The sequence below is a fragment of the Neovison vison genome, chromosome 6 (genome assembly GCF_020171115.1).
Source record: "Neovison vison isolate M4711 chromosome 6, ASM_NN_V1, whole genome shotgun sequence".
Classification (NCBI taxonomy): domain Eukaryota; kingdom Metazoa; phylum Chordata; class Mammalia; order Carnivora; family Mustelidae; genus Neogale; species Neogale vison.
In genome coordinates, this window is record NC_058096.1 from 10,376,897 (window position 1) to 10,394,573 (window position 17,677).

The 17,677-nt window shown below is 44.7% G+C and overlaps 1 protein-coding gene across 1 annotated transcript in view; it reads left to right on the forward strand.

The window, feature by feature from the left end:
- The window catches only part of RCAN1 (regulator of calcineurin 1), a 93,926-nt gene that overhangs the window by 47,697 nt on the left and 28,552 nt on the right, over nucleotides 1-17,677 (forward strand). The gene's annotated exons all lie outside the window — the stretch shown is intronic.

The window sequence follows — 17,677 nt, forward strand, 5'->3', positions numbered from 1 at the left end:
GCAGCTATGCGGGGCTTTCAGTCACTGCCTCCCAGTCCGTCTGTGAGGATGACCTGCTTTGTCTCAATTTCCAGCCTCTTGCCAACGAATAAATACAACATAATAAAAATAAATTACAACAAGAATGAAGTGGAACAGAAAGACCTACAACACACAAGCCTTATCTCCTTATTATTAGATGCAACAGACATGCAATTTTTCTGATAAATTGCTTTAAAAGTTTCTAAACGCCTTCCTCCCTGTTTCTCTTCTGACCTCGTTGCAGACTGGCCCCTGTCACAGACCATACTTGGGCATCACTTTCCTAAACGACAAGTAAAGGTCAAAGCCTGGATTTAAAATGATAAATGTGTATATTTATGATGATGCAGTTTTGATAAAATTTTCAGGAAAAAAAATCAATCCACATCCTATTCAGTTTGAGTTACTTTTCATCTATTTTAAAATCTTTTTTGGTTAACAGGCACACATTTTACATGGCTAGAGTCCTTAACTGAGTTTCTATTCTGTTTTTACTCACTGGCCCTTTTCTCACAGGTACATCCCTAGAGCCCCTTCCTGGGTCTGAGCCTCCTCACCTGCCTCCCGGTCACCTGGTAGCTGCCCCAGCTTGCACACTGTTTTCTCCTCTCATCTCTGTTCCCATTTCAAGGCAAGCCCTTGGAAGTGCCCAGGTGTCTTCCAGAGTCCTTCTTTCCAGCATCCCACCCCTTACAGGACAAGTAAGGGGTCCTCCTTACTTGTTCCTCCACGGTCTGCTATGGCCCCCACTTGCTTCTCCAGTTTCATTTCTTATTTTTTTCCCCTGCCGTGACCCTCCCCACCCCACCCATGTGCATCAGCCACTGAGTCCCATGCCATTCTGGAAGGTTCCTGTCCTTCCATGCCTCCCTGCCTGGGATATCAATAAACCACCCTCTCCACCCACACTCAGTGAATGGAAGCTATCCGTTCTTATGGAGAACTCCACATTTTGCTGCATTTCTCCAGATAGTTTTCTATCGCAAACAAGCACCCACTTAAAACAGTTTTATACAACCTTTTCTTTAACACAGGAATTGATTCCCCCAAATGCAATTAGAGAGTCCAAGAAATATGGAGCCTCTATAAACATTGTCCCATGCTGCCCCCTTGTCTTCTAGAAAGATTGAACCACTTTTCAGTGTCAACATTAGGAAATCCTGAATTTTAACTCAGAAATACTGTGCCAGCATTGGCCCCAAGATAAGGTTTAAGCTAGAGTGTACAGTGTGTTCTTATGTTTATAATAGCTAATGTTGAACGGCTTGGCTTCCCACCGTATGTTAGTTTTGCAAACGCAAGGTCCTGTCTTCCAACATTCTTTTGCCCAGAAAACAATGAACATAGAATCAATACATGATGACAGCAATGTTGATTTTGCCAAGTCTGATGCCGAGGTGAGCAGAAAGGAAGACAAAAGGTTTGTCTTTGGAAGCATCCCTCCTTGTGTGTCTGGCAGAGGGAGAGCATAGGTACATCTAGGCATGCTGATGGTAGGGGGCTAACACCGATACGTCATCAGCAGGGTCCCTGACCATATGTGGTGAGAACAGCCTAGTGAACATGGATGCTTATTATAATAGTGCCGACACCCTGAGGACTGCACACTTACTTTTTTGAATCCTCACAACTGTATGAGACAGGAGTGGGGTGCCATCACCCCTCTTTACCAGTGAAGAACTACCGCACATAGGCATCTTTGCCCAAGGTGCCAGGTGCACAGCACAGAGAGGAGGCTGGGATGCCATCCTGGGCAGCCGAGAGCCTCACCACCCTGTGACGATGCCAGGTTTTGCCTCTGCACTTTGCCCAGCTCAATGGAATACTTCTGACCGTTGTGACTGCGATGGTTGTTATTACTATAAAGAAGTTGCAAGTTCAATATAGGTAACTTTCTCTTCCCCCACCGAACCATTTAAAAGTAATTACCAACCTGATGCCCGAATACAGGAGACTGTCTCTTCACAACAAGGACATGCTTCTAGATGACCACAAGAAAACTATGAGGATCTGATGTTAACACAGACGCATGGCTGTCATGAAAGCGTGAGGCTCCATTTACAGTCCCCAGTTTGTCTCAGGGATGTCCTTTGTAAGGAAAGGATCCAGTTGAGGTCTGCCAGGGGCAGTGGGTGTCTTATCTCCTGAGTGTCCTTGAGCCGTGCTCGCTTCGGCAGCACATATACTGAGTGTCCTTGAGCCTAGAACAACAACGGTCTTTCCAGGCTTCTCCTGATCTGGACACTTGTGGGGGCTACAGACCTATCATTTGGTAGAATGTCCTCCCGTCTTGGTTTGTCTGATGTTTCGCCATGATGAGATTGAGATTATGCATCTTATTTTTCTTAATTATGGCAAAATACATATGACATAAAATTTACCATCTTAACCATTTTCAAATGGACAGATCAGTAGTGTTAAGTTGTTGTACAAGAGTGTTCTTTGGGGAGTGTCCAGACTCTTCAGGTAGGCAAGAACATCGAGGGAGGCTCTGCTGGTGCCACCACCCCTCCCCCCACGCCCTCACCCCTGCCCTCCGCCTGCTGTAACCCTGCAGGTCCTTTCCAGGTGCCTCCCCAGGCCTTTGTCAGGTGACTTCATGTGCCACTGTGGGCCCAGCCCCCCCAGAAAGACACTTTCTTAGGAACATCTCGCACATGGTAGGTATGCAATCCATGATGACCTAGGGAAGGAGGATACTTGGGGGGAGTCAGGAAATAGAGAGGAATTTGATTTTCCAGGAGCATAAGAATGTACCCCTACCGATGTCACTGCCAAGTAAATCAGTGCCCCATGAAATTCTTACTGATTTTTCGCCAAAGTGGGACCATAAGAGATTACCCCTGAGGGGCATGGAGCACGATGATTGTTTTATGTGCTTTCAGAATGGAATTTGCCAAGCGCTCGGTCATATTTCCTTGAAGTGCTTGTTCTGCATGATCTCACAGAAAATATGAGGCTGAGCTGGGAGTGTCCCGCCTCAGTAACGCACTCGCATTAAAGAAAATAACCGAGTGCGGCAAGAATGCAGTGGAGTCATAAATAACCTGGAATTTTCTGGGAGGATTCCTGAATTGGAAGAGATAGGATCTGGGGCCTTGTAAGGAGCCAAATCCCTGAATTCTCTGTGCCCCTGGAAAATCCAGTCAAGCAGGAGCTGACTGTCTATGCTTCAGCTTCTGAACAGTAGGACTGTTGTGTCCCCCTGACATGGGGCCAATATTGATGATATTTCTGTGTTAGGGTTCAGATTTTTTTGGCCTTGACACTGCGTATTAGCTTCTCATCCTCTCATAAGCAGATTACTCAGGTAACGAACTTCTATGTAAAATAATCCAGAAGGAGGTGAACATTTTCCAGAAAGTGCTAATTCTTGCAATTCTGCTTTCAAGTATTCAAACCAGCCAAGTAAAACTAACAACAATATTTTTAACTCTTGGAGGAAGATAAAACTATTCCAATGTATTTTTGTTCACATAGAAAGCATTAGGACAGTATTTAAAATAAACAGGGTAGGCAGGCAGATCACTATTTCTGATATTGCGAAGAGTCCAGCCAGGCTTACAAATATACTCTGGGGATTATTTTTCTTTGTACTAAAAATAAAACTTTTAAAATAGACACTTGCCAAAAAGAGTTCCTTGGTGCTGGAGAAAAGGGCATAGATTGGGAATTTTTATCCTGTATTTACATGAATCATGATTTTCACAAAGACTTAGCTTGTGAAGACAGGTTCCCCCCACTATCTGAAAGCAGAGTTTTCACAGGAAAACTTTCATCACCCAAAATGGTATAAAGTAAAGAAGCAATTATCATTAATTTACATGGAGAAGTTTTTTGAGTGTTTCCAGACCCTAGAAATCACCCCTATTTGGCTTTTCTTTTCTTAGGCTGCATCTTGCTAAAGGATGTACGCAAACAATCGAGATGGAGCCCAGGTGCTGGTAGACACAGTTCGAAGGGGCTGCTTGCCAATATCCTGGGGAAGGCGCTGGGGGCGCCACCCTCACTGCTAGCTAAGCACTCCCTCGCTAGGACTCACTGTAAAACTGTTTTCGGATTTTGTCCTTTTTTCGTAGAAGCAGAAGTCCTCTTCAGATTTCTTTCAGTTAAGAGAAAGCGGCTATTAATACAGGCCTCTGGTAAAAGCCAAGGCCCATGACAAGAACTTTCGAAAGGTGGGGTTACACCTGTATGGTCAGAACCGCTTTGCCTGACATTACTCTGCTTCATTTCTTTATTTCACCACTAATTCTCCATTTAGCTTCCCCCAGGCTCTCAACTGCAATTCCCAAACAGATGGATCATTCTTCTGATGTCTTTGTGAAATCATGTCAATATTTCCGATTTTTAACACATTATTTTCCTTTTGTTGCCATTTCAACCCAATGTTCTTCTGGTACATTTCAAATTATTATATTAAGTATTAAAATTATTAAAGAATTGCAAAATAGTTTCCATTATAAAACCCTATTTTCATCATTTAAAACTTGACAACAATCCTCTCGTAACGATGTTTTCCAGTAACTGGATGTCCCACAGAAATCAACAGCCTTGAGATGAATGTCAGTCCGGATATTCTTCATTTGCTTCTGTTCTTTTTCCTCAATTCTCATTCTTATTCTCTATTACCTGTTTGCTTTAAGTGTAGGATATGGAGAAATGATACAGGAAGATCTTGCTTTTAAATTCCTACGAAAGCCGAGGTTGGTGTCCCTAGGGGGAGCAGTTCACAGGAGGAGGGTTAAAATGTGCCCTCTCACAGAACCTTGCAGCCCCTTCCAGTGTGGGTTCTCCCTCACTAGCACCTTCACGGAGTGCCTGCATCTGTGTGAACATACACTAGAGCAAGCTTGTTAGAATCATAAATCATGCAACCTCTGTTACTCCCTCAGACAGATTCTAGGTTTGTGTCAGAGTGCTCAGCAACGCAGGAAAGAAAATCCAGTGGAAAAAAGACAGTCTGGTGTTGGGAAAACTGGACAGCCACATGCAAAAGAATGAAACTGGACCACTCTCTTACACCGTACACAAAAATCAACTCAAATGGATGAAAGGTCTAAATGTGAGACAGGAATCCATCCAAATCCTAGAGGAGAACACAGGCAGCAACCTCTGTAACCTCGGCTGCAGCAACTTCTTGCTAGACATGTCTCCAAAGGCAAGGGACACAAAAGCAAAAACAAACTATTGGGACTTCATCAGGATAAAAAGATTTTGCATAGCAAAGGAAACAGTCAACAAAACTAAAAGGGAACCTACAGAATGGGAGAAGATATTTGCAAATGACATACCCAATAAAGGGCTTGTCTTCCAAATCTATAAAGAACTTGTCAAAGTCAACACCCAAAAAACAAACAATCCAGTCAAGAATGGACAGAAGATGTGAACAGACATTTCTCCTAAGAACACATCCAAATGGCCAACAGACATATGAAAAAATGCTCCACATCAGTCGACATCAGGGAAATACAAATCAAAACCACAGTGAGATACCACCTCACACAAGTCGCAATGGCTAAAATTAACAACTCAGGAAAGACAAATGTTGGTGAGGATGCAGAGAAAGGGGAACCCTCCTACGCTGTTGGTGGGAATGCAAACTGGTGCAACCAGTCTGGAAAACAGTACAGAGGGTCCTCAAAAAGTTAAAAATAGACCTACCATACAACCCAGCAATTGCACTACTGGGTATTTATGCAAAAGATACACACAGTGATTTAAAGGGACACCTGAACCCGAATGTTTATAGCAGCAATGTCCACAATAGCCAGACTATGGAAAGAGCCAGGATGTCCATCAACAGAAGAATGGATAAAGAAGAGGTGATGCACACACACACACACACACACGCGCGCGCACTGGAATATTACTCAGCCATCAAAAAGAAGGAAATCTTGCCATTTGCAACGAAATGGAACTAGAGGGTATTTTGCTAAGTGAAATAAGTCAAAGAAAGACAAATACCACATGATTTCACTCATGTGGAATTTAAGAAACAAAACAGATGAACATAGGGGAAGGGAAGGAAAAATAAAGTAAAAACAGAGAGGGAGGTAAACTATATGAGACACTGAACTCTAGGAAACAACCGAGGGTTGCTGGAGGGGGACGGGGGAATGGGGTAACTGGGTGATGGGCATTTAGGAAGACACTTGATACAATGAGCATTGGGCATTATATGCAACTGATGAATCACTAAATTCCACCATTGAAACTAATAATACACTATATATTAGCTAAATTGAATTCAAATTAAAAAAAATTTACAAAATACCTAGAATCTGACTTCTTATATTAAAAGATAAATCTGGGGGCAAAGTTTTTTTCAGTGATCTTAACCCCATCTCAGTTCAGAGCCCAAGACCTGAATGAGCTCATCAGTGTTCCCTTTAGGTTGTGTTTACTGACTCACCACCATAATCTTGAGGGCATGTCCATGTACCCAAACTGTCTCTTTTTCGGTACTATCTTGGGGGTTTACAGGAAGGCATATTTGGGTGCAGCCGTCCTGGGTCACAGTGAGAAGGCACCCACGTGCTTGGAGATGCTGCCAATTATGAGCTACACGACCTTGGGCAAGTAATCCGAGCTTGCTGAGCCTCACTTCTGCTAAGGGAAAGACAAGAATGCTTTCCCTTTGTCCTTTCAAGGGTTTCAGAAAACTCAAAGGAGTGAATACATTTGCAAAGACCTTGTAAATTGCAAGGCGTAGGTTGAGTGTAACTTAGAATCATCAGTCAGAGCCTGCACAATAAACTGGAAAACGTGAGCAACATTCTCAGAAGAACATCAGGACCTTCTGTGGGACCCAGTTCCGTTTATTTCAAAGGACTTAATCCACTGGAACAAGGAGCTATTTGAGAGTGTGGCATTTAAAGCATTCGGCTGATTAGACCGTTACCAGCAGGACATTTGTGCACCTTACAAACGAGTCCTTTATCTTGCTTGCCTGTGAAACTTACAGAAACACCTACATAATAGGATTCATCATGGAGCTTGTGCTCGTCTGAACTCATTTATGAGCATGTCAGTCTTTATCCAGAACAAACAGGGTTTAATGAAAGTTCTTACAGAAAGAATCCTGTGCCATGAATCAAACGCAGTCAGTATTAAACTTCCTGACACTACTTAATTTGTCAGACAAGTTTCTTTTATTTTTTTTTTTTAGTCCTGGCCTTGTTCTGAATTTTCCAACGATTCCTGGAATAAGTAGGCAGCATTTATCCATCTTAGCCTTCTCACAATTTCCAGTGACTCGGATGGGAGTTTCACTCAGCTGGGTTGACAGCGATTTATGATTTTTATTTTATTGTTATGAATACTTGGAAGCCTGTTTTTAGTGTTCAGGTGAAATGCTTTTATGGGGTTCCATTAGCATAAACAGTAAGACACTTGAGTGTTACTCTCCCTGCCTGCTTTCCCGAACTTTGTTCTGTTATATAAACTGAGTCAATCATATTATTCGGGATTATGATCTTTCCTGTCTTTGGTGTCCTTTCGGAGGTGCTGGATTCAGAGTGTTGGAAGCTGAAGGATCCTTTACTATCGACCCTGCGACAGATGAGATGGCATGATCCAGGGACATGGAATGTTCTGCCCAGCCCAGCTGGGCTTGTTTCTGCTAAAAAGCCAGGGCTAGAAACCAACGCTGACTCTTGGACTAGCGTTCTTTCCAGAATGCCCTGCATCCTTGGAAAGCCAGAGTAGAACCTCTGCTACTCAAAAATCCTGAAATTGCCAGGTTTTCTTTAAAGAAGAGTGTATAATAGTTTGACTGTTAGAAGTTTAATATCTGACCATTTTTAAATCAGTGTCTAAAATGGACAGTTCAAATCTGCCTTCTTAGATGGGGGTGAGAGGTTTTTTTCCTTGATAATTTTTTTCTTGATAATTTTCTTGATAATTTTTGAGAGAGCCTTTTCTCTCATCACTCCAGGTCCTCAATCATCCTGAGCCCTCGGTCACTGTTTTGCTAGAGGCGGTGGTGGTGTGGTGTGTACGGTGAAAAGTCAGCTGTCCGTGCAAACCTTTTCATTCTTTGCCTTTCTCCACTGTGTTTCTTTGTTAGTTTGGTGACATCTTCTTTAGAGTGGCCAAAGGTCTCGCAAATTTTCCATCCACCGTACACGGGACCAGAGGCACCTTCTTGACAGCTTGAACTTGTCAACATAGTTTGCCACTGGGAGTGATGGATCATTCTTCACTATTTTAAGAATTTGTGTTAGGCTAGGTACGATTTCACTGTCGCCTTGCTTGCTTCAGATTCTGATTCTGAGTCAAACGTCAGAGAGAATTCAGGGTGACCCGGAGCCTTAGTTCCCCGTCTGCAGAAGAGAAATGGTGGCCATCTCCCCGAGGGGGTTGAGGAGGAAGAGAGGGAGTGTAGGCAGAGTGCCAGCCCTAGAACCTGGGAGCTGGGCTGTTACGTGATAGCTGCCGGGGGGGGGGGGGGGGGGGGCGGGGAGCCATCATCTCCATCATTGTCATTGTCGTGATTTGCTGCTCGGTCTTTGTCCCTTTCTGTGAAGAATGGGCACCACCTCTCTCACCCTTTAAGGACGGTTAAATGTGAAAGTTATTTGAGTGTTGTTAGTTTTTCAAATTATCTGGAAATTTTCAAATGCACCACGTGCCCTTGTTAGCATGCATCTGAATATGACATTGAGGCTCCTGTCTCCCCAGGGCCTGGGAAGAGTAGGCCGCGGTTGGGGAGAGAGCACAACGGGATTTTGCTGGGTTGGGTTGAGTTTTACGTCTGGCCTTCCTTCCTCTAGCCACTCCCTCCCTTGAACTTTCAGGTGACCCCCTCCAGGCTTTTCTCAGCTGCAGTGAAAACACCCAGGACGCCCCTGACACCCCCTGGGTAGACTGTCGTGGGTCAGGAGCTGCAACAGGTGGGGAGCACGAGCCCCGCACGGAGCGCCTGGCCCAGTGGGCATTGCCTTTCAACAGCCGCTGCTTTACATTCGAGTCCCATAAAGTATTGGGTGTTTCAGCAGCAGCAGTAAGAGCATCCTTGTGAGCCAGGCCCTGAGACCGCTCAGGTGGCGCGATGGACCTGCCGCAGCTCCATCACAGCAAGAAACAAACACTTCCACGCTACTTGGTTCTCCGCAGAAAGATGCGCCGAGATGGTTCCCTGCTCGTGTTTTCCAGCATTTTGGAGAGCATTCTCTGTATCCCCCCTGCCCACCGTATTGCCGATAATGGCGAAAAGAAAGCACGTCCAAGAGAATTCTGTTGTATACTTTTAGTGTCAGTATGAAACTTTTTATCATAGATCTCACTCTCTTGAAAAATGGTTAAAAATTAAATTATGTATTTTCACCTTGCGTGAAGTACACATTTTATTATGAAAATCATCTTATACATGTCTATTTAGAATTCATACAGAGTAGTGACTTTATTATAAATCCCTTTCCAGTTCTTTACCACCTTTTTGGGGGGAGGGGGGTTCTAACTCTTTAAAAATAACTTTTTATTTATGGAGTTTTCCAAAGAGATACAAAAGCAAGAAAAGATATCTAATGAACCCTGTATTCAACTCATCACCCAGTTTCAGCAATGATCCACACATGGAATCCTCCCACATTCTCACAGCATGGGGTAATTTTAAACGTGTTTGCAGGTATCATATCATTTCAATTGAATGCATCTCAAAAAGATAAGGACTCTTTTCTTAAAAAAAAAAAAAGTACTTTCTTAATATCAAATATTCGTTCTGTGTTCAAATTCCCTAATTACCCCATAAATCTGTTTTTATAATTAGCGTGTTTGAACCAGAATCCAAGTATGAAGCATCTGTCACATTTGGTTGATCTATCCTTACGTCTCTTAATATCCGGTTTCCCAACCGTAGTCTTCCGTATTTGAAGATCCAGGGTGATTTGTCTGGTAGAATGTCTCACAGTCCAGGAGCAGCGACTGCCTCCCCTTAGCCTTGTTAGCACATCTCTTATATCCATCCCTGTGTTTCCTGGGAACTCACAGGTTTTGGAACTTGGTCAGAATCAGAGTGTTTTGTTTATTTTGTTTTTACTTACGCAAGATGTCCTGTTATTGATACTGCTGTACATCAAGGAAGCATCATGAAGGGCTATCTATCTCTCCTTCATGTGTCAGGTTGATCCTTCCCTAGATTAGAGGCTGTAAGCCCGTTTATAAAATTCCCCATCAGCTTTTCATCTGACAGATTCGGCATCCAGTGTATAACTCATTTTGAAAAATTTTCCCAAAATTCCTGGGGGAGTCTCAGAAATACTCAGTGATTTCTAATAAAAGAATGAATTTCAGGTAAATATTCAGGTGATTCACTCATTCAGCCGATAGCATGAGGCAAAATGTCTTCACATTTTTATATAGAAATGTGTAATTTCTGGGATTCTCACTAGAAAAGTAAAAATAATTCTAACCCTCAAAGAAAGAAGATAAGTATGAGAAATAGTCAAGGGTTGGCTTGTTTACTCACTTCTCATGAATCCCAACTGAAGATTAGAAGTGCGCATTGTTTCCAAGAATTTTCTTTTTAAGAGAACTCAGTGATTTTAAAGCGTTTATCTGCCATAAAACACAAGCAACTCAAGGCAATTTAAAGTGCTCCACATTCCTTTTGGTGATAATGTTAAAAAGAGAGAGAGAGAGAGAGATTAAATATTGAAATGCCTCTTTAAGTAAAGCATCATGGTTACCATCTCCCAGAGCAGGTACATCCATACTACTGCTAATCCCCTTTGTATCCTCATCAGACTTCCTGATTTCAGACTTCCCTTTGGTCTGAAAAGACTCTTGCTTTATAGCTGATACGTTGCGGTACGCGTAGATCTGATTCTGGAGCTGAACTAAGTTTTGATCACTGCCCTCCGAGCTCATCTACTGGAATATATGGTGTCCTTTAGAATCCAGAAATGTGGGTCCATCTTCCTCATTTATCTCCAAAAGTTTATTTGAGACCTACAGTCAAGACTTTAAAATTATACCTAGGTCTCTGGATTTTATATATCATCCCACTTTTTATGTGGAATAACCTTCATCAGAACCATTTCAGGAAATGAGAAAAGTAGGATACGGTCATGAGTCAGACCTGGAAAGCTACAGCATGGAATGAATTAGTCAGAAGAAGGGTTTCGGTGGCCAGCATGAGCTGTGTGCTATCAGGAAGTGGCGTGACTTTCCATGATTTTAGGTACTGTAAATCATGTGGCATAATGCTTCAGACACCTGGAGTCCTTTTTTTTTTTAATCATAATTTTTTAAATAAAATGGGAAATTATTAGGGAGCACTACATTCCTTTCAGTAATTGGCTGTCCCTGCTATCAGCTCGAATGGATTTCCACCCTTTCCCACTCCAGTGGGGACAAGGACATTCACCCCACGGGCCTTTGGGGTTGCGGAGTCAAGTCCGAAAGGCAGTTGGCCTTGGCAGAGTCCCATTACAAAGGGAGGGATCTATCTCTTTTGTTTCTGATATTTTCTCGAAAACCAGAGGTCTTGTGCCTTATCCAACCATGCCCTTTATGGCGGGAAGCAGAGTTCCTTCACCCTGTGGTGCGCGTGCCTTCAGAAAAGGCACCCTCAAATTCAGAGTGATGCACTGTGTTCCGGTGTCCCATCGTCCTTTTAAACAGAAACCCCTATGGAAATGCACTGGATTAAAAGTCTGAGTCACATAAGATCTGTACTACATCTTTAGAGAAAAATGCTGAAAATATATAATTCCCCATTAAAACTGCACACGGAGGGAAGTGTGTTGTTTTATTGCCCACAGAAGTCAAGTAATCAAGTCATCCCTCCCATCTGTTGTGCTTGATTGCTTGATCGGTACATAGAGCACTCGATCATGATAGCTCGGGAGATATATATGATATCTTATATATATATAATTTTTTTAACCAACATATCTTATAGGATAACTCAATTAAGAGCGGAGCCCCTCTGTGAGCATTCACACTCCCCATTCAGCATCGACGACATTCTAGGTGACTCTGATGTCCTTGGCAACCTGGTAAATATTTTCTCTGGAAGAATCCTGTAAACCAGGTTTGCCTTGTTTGCCGTTTGTGGCACTCTGGCAAGATTCCTCTGGACGATTACTGGTCTGCAGGTTGCCCAAGGATGGTTTGCTGTTCTTGTCCCGTGGCATCACTTAGCAAGCAGATGGTGATCATCACAGTTCTCTCCCCTACCTAGTTTAGGGTAGAAGGGTGTGCCCTGGATGGAAGTGCGTGTCCCCCTGAAATCCCCTTGTTGACATCCCAGCCCCTAGTGTGCATTAAGTTACAAAGTGTTTAAGTTCTGAGGGCAGAGACCTCGTGAATGAAATTAGGGACCTATGTAAGAGACCCCAGGAAGGGCACCCAGCAGACACCAGATCCGCCCGCACCTTGATCCTGGGCTTCCCAGCCTCCAGAACTGTGCAAAATAAACGTCTGTTGCTTCTGAGCTGCCAGAGAGTATGCACGGGTGACCTGGAATCTTGTTAAACCGCTGACTGGACTTCGGTAGATCTCAGGTGGGGCCAACTCTCAGCCTTTCTCACAGGCTCGCGGTGCTGCTGGCTCAGGTCCCCCCTGTGAAAACGCAGGCTCTCCCAGCCAGGATTGTAGAATCGAGCTGTGCCTGCAGAGTCAGCAAGAAGCCAAACCGTAAAGGGTGTCACTCGCTGCCTGACGCTAATACATACAGAACCCTTGCGTGTCCGCGACCCCAAGTCTCTTTACGTCACATTCACAGCACCCCCGGCCGCAATCTCTCCAGGGTGGAGCAGCCCTCATGGGCCCATGGCAAGAGTCCCTTGCTGGCCTTCCCACCCAGCATCTCAAACCTCATTTCCTCTTCTGAGCACATGGCCACGTGCCCTAAACTCTGCCAAAGCTTGGAAAGTACTAGTAATTCCTTCCCTTTCTCCACTGGCTAGATTGACTTAGTATGAGAACAATTTCTACGACTCTTGTTCATTCAACTCTCCCCATGGGACCCACGCAACCGACACTTAAGGATTCATTCTAAAATGTTTTCCATGCCCCTCTTGCCTTTATCCTCTGACATTGAGGGAGAAGGCTCAGGAAGTTCAGAGAGACAATAAAGGACTTTGCCTTCACTGACCAACAGGGTAATGCTAGACGTCCAGTGAAGGTCTCAGAGATTTACGACTTCCTTTAAGGCTGATTTAAAGAAAGAGTCAAGAAAGAATGTTCACGAGGGGAGTCTCCCAGCCCAGAAATTTGGGCCGATGCTAGATTTCAGAGCCACCCATGGTCAGAACGTGGGTTTGGACTTGCTGAAGAATTGGGAAGCCAAAATGACGGAACTTCTTTCCTTCACCTTTTTCCCCCAACTGCCCCAATGGAAATAGGTTAAATCTTTAAGTGGTTATTTTATTACCATGGAATTTTCAAATAAACCAGCAAATCGGCATCATTATTTTAAGAACCTAGGAAATATGATTCAGGATTCGTCATTCGTTTTTCCAAGGAAGAAAACTGGTACAGATATTTTCAGCGAGGATAAATTTCTGTGACTTTTCCAGTCAAGGCAGCCGCCGACCAAGCGTAAACTCTAGCTGAAAAGAAACAGTGTTCAGAATGTGGGAATAAAAATAGTTACCGCCAGCATGCATACATCCTTGACGGCTTCCTGGAGTGTCCTGGGTGCCCCCTGAAAAGCCCTTCCACTGTTTTGTTTAGGGGGAGAGAAAAAAGAAAAAAAGGTCCAATTCCGAATGATTGCCAAGAATGTGGCATCTGAAAAAGTGAGTTTAATCATTGTCATGGAGTGGCTTGTGTTGATCAACATCCAAGTTGTGGTTTTGTGTATGTGAAGGGGTGACTGACTGCTGGGTGTCCGATGGCAGGATTGGGGCGCAAATCCCAGCAGATGCGGGATAACGTTCTGCGCGGGCCTCCCAGCCCGTCTGGAACCAGCCGCCTGTGTGCGTTCCCTCGGCGGCCTGGAGCCCTCCTTACATTCCTAGCTAATCACAGTCTTTCAGAGAGTTTTCCTTGAAAACAGGAAGGCAAACGGCAGGCAGGAACTTATTCTCTGCAGAGTCCTTAAATAAATAAGGATGCTGACGGAAGAGTAGTAGTTTTGAGACGGGCTCATTTTATATTGTTACATACTCTTAAAATACTGCTTGTAATGGTTTCCTGTGGCAGTCGGGGAGGGGGGGTGTGCTTAAACAGCAGACATTTATGCTATCTCAGTTCAGGAGGTTGGAAGTCCCAGATCAAGGTGTGGGGCAGTGTTGGTGTCTTCTGTGGCCCTCTCTCCCTGGCTTGGAGACGGCTGCTCCCTCCGCTCTCTGGCCGCGACCTTGTGTGGTTTATCCTCTGCATGTGCAGGTCTGGAATTAGACCACAGAAGTAAGAATTGTGGGGCACCCTGGTGGCTCAGTCGGTTAAGGGTCTGACTCTTGAGCTCAGCTCAGGTCTTGATCTCAGGGTCTTGAGTTCAAGCCTCACACTGGGCTTGGAGCCTAATTTTAAAAAGAAGTTAAGAATTGCAGCAAGTCACATAAGTCTCTAAATGATAGTTTGGGCCACCGGAGATGGTTTTACTCGGGGAGAAGACTTCTGGAGAAGCACAGTGGGGGTTGTGTGGGGGAGACATTCTGCAGAGAACAGGGGGGACCTTGGCCACTTAGGAGTCTCGGTTGTGCTTCCGCTATTCTGACTTGTTCCTCCTTACTCTCCAAGTGCCCCTGGGGGAGAGGCCTCGGAATTACACCTGGATTCTGGGTTCAGGAGCTTTTTGGGGTTCAGTTTGGGTGGCCAGGGGTCTGCTGTGGGCTCATCAGCTCTACAGGGAACTCTTGTGGAGTCTTTTCTGGGCCCTGGCACATGGGCCTGTTGTATATATTCAGCGAGTGGATGAATGAGTAAATGAATGAATTGATATCAACAGCAAACCAGCTTACCCCTACCTGCGCGTGGCTCAGCCGTGGAAGCCGTGGGCCTCCTGCCAGGTCCCCCATCATCGTTCTCCCTGTGCAGTCCTTTAGGGAGGGACTGCTGGGTAGGTGCTGCCCGTGGAGTTAAAGCCCATTTTGTTTTGTGTGCGGTGGAAATAAGGCAGGTTGGTGCAGCCCCATTTTTGCCTCGACTCCAGGGGCGGCAGCACCCTCTGTCTGGGAGAGAGTGCTAATTCCCCATGTTGACCTCCAGAAATGGTCATTCTGGTGTCTCAGGCACCCAGCCACTAATACGGATTGGGCATGACCACAGCGAATCATCTAGAAGATGCATTTCCAAACTCAAAAGCAGATGAGAACATCACCTAAACCACAACTGGGTTAGAAAATGAACACTGCTGTAAAGAAGTAAAAATAATAATTCTAGAAAGTCAGACGCTGTCCTAGAAAGTGCCTTCCTGGCAGAATTTCACCTGTTTGCACACAGGCTGCCACACATGTGGCTACTGGCCGTCTGACTCTCTTCTTGGGCCCAGGGCCTCCGAGGACAGCCACCAGCATGGGTCAGGGCATGCTGGGACCCAGACAGCATGAGTCCGGGACAGGCCTCAATCACGGCCGGGGACAGGCAGCTGCCCGTCCTCATGGGGGATGAGACAGCAGAGAGTAGGAGTAACAAAAAGCAAATGAAGGAGGACTTCAGACATGACTGGTCAGATCTCAGCATCCAGCAAACCTCACCATTCCTCCTGGGTGCCTGACAGCCGCTGTGTTGGCAGAACAATCCAACAGAATCATCCAAACTACACAGAATAAGTGCAAACAGGAACAGCGTGCATGTCTTTGTAATTGCTTTATACTCTGGTATCGTCCTTCACTTGGATTTACAATATAACCTAGAAGAAATAACATTTCATTTGCATGGTGTGAAGACAGAATTCAATATTCTTCCACTGGCACATTTGGTACCAGACATTACTGGGTCTACTGGTAGATACAGAACTTAATAATAGGTTCTGAAATTATCATGAACAATGTTTTTCAGTCATCATGGTATTTCTTTTTTTTTTTTTTTTTAAAGATTTTATTTATTTATTTGACAGAGAGAAATCACAACTAGATGGAGAGGCAGGCAGAGAGAGAGAGGGAAGCAGGCTCCCCGCTGAGCAAGAGCCCGATGCGGGACCCGATCCCAGGACCCCGAGACCACGACCCGAGCCGAAGGCAGCGGCCCAACCCACCGAGCCACCATTTCTTATGATGTTAAGCAAAATACCAGTTTATCACATACACAGATTTTCAAAGTATTATAATGATACTTAAATTATATCTCAGATAAGGCTGTATAAAAAGTACTGTACTCCTATTTGAAAAATTTTGATATTGCAGAGAATTTAAATCCTGAGCATGGACTGACTTGACACTTTTGATCATTTTTATCCCTTTGAGAACTCTGCTTTCCCTGTTTTTTGTTTTAATTTTAATCTTTTTTTTTTTTGAGAGAGAGAGAGAGAGCAAGAGGCAGGGTTGGGGGGGCAGAGGCAGAGGGAGAGAGAGAGAACCTTAAGCAGGCTCCATGCCCAGCACGGAGCCTGACACAGGGCTTCCTGCCCATGACCCTGAGACCATGACCTGAGCGAAAAACAAAAGTCAGACACTTGACCGACTGAGCCACCCAGGTACCCCCTGCTTTCCCTGTTTAAATCCGAAAACCCAGCTTTTCCAGCTTAAGAGGCCATCAGAGAGCTTTTGCAGATATCAAAGACATGTCATTTTATTAAGAGAACTAATTTGATTATTTAAGATCTTGTTTCATTGAAGTCAAGTTGACATACAATCGTCACGGGTTTCGGGTGCTCCACGTAGTGAACCCCGCGTTTCTGTACATCACAAATGCTCACGGTAAGTGTAGTTACCATCCAGCACCAACCGGACTCAGCTCATCTCTGACGACACTCCCTGTGCTGTACTTTTCATACCTGTGACTTACTCCTTTTCTAACCGGAAGCTTGTACCTCTTAACCCCTTAACAGTGATAGGCTAATTTCCAAAGTCTTACTCATTCAGTATACACCTAACCATATAAGCCAAATTCCATATGTAGCTTTGAAAGCAAAAAGTACACCAAATGTCTTAATTTGGGGGTTCTCCAAAAGTGGTAACACACAGTTGTTAAGAACAGGGGCTTAGAACCCACAGCCTTTGCTTAAAATCCTGTTTCTAAAGCTGAGCGGTAGGGGGTATGTTAGCTCAGGCTGCTGTAACAAAATACTGTGTGGACTTGGAGGCTTCTCACGATCTAGATTCTGGAAAGTCTGAGACCAGGGCGCTGGTCTGGTTGGCTCTGTTGAGAGCCCTCTGTGCCTCTCTGGGGAAGCTTAAGGATGCCCGTGGAAGCTCTCCTCTTGGCTCCACTGGAAGTGCCCCTATTTCTTGACTGTGCTTGGGACAGAGGGGGTCCCCTGTGCCTGGGCTCGAGCTCCTGATGCTTGTGGGTGCTGGGGACCCCAGCCATTCCCTCACCCCACTGCCCCTTGATTCTGGGGGCAACATGGCTACAGCCTGGTGAGACTCTTTCTGTGACCCTTTGGGTTCCAAAGAAACCACCCTCCCCCCAAATCCACTATCTTATTACCAGTGTAGAACTTTCAAAAACATGGACGCCAGAATAGAGCTTTTGGGAAGTGTTCATTCATGCAGGTTATGTCCCTGTTATCAGAAAGCCATTTTTAATAAGTCATGCA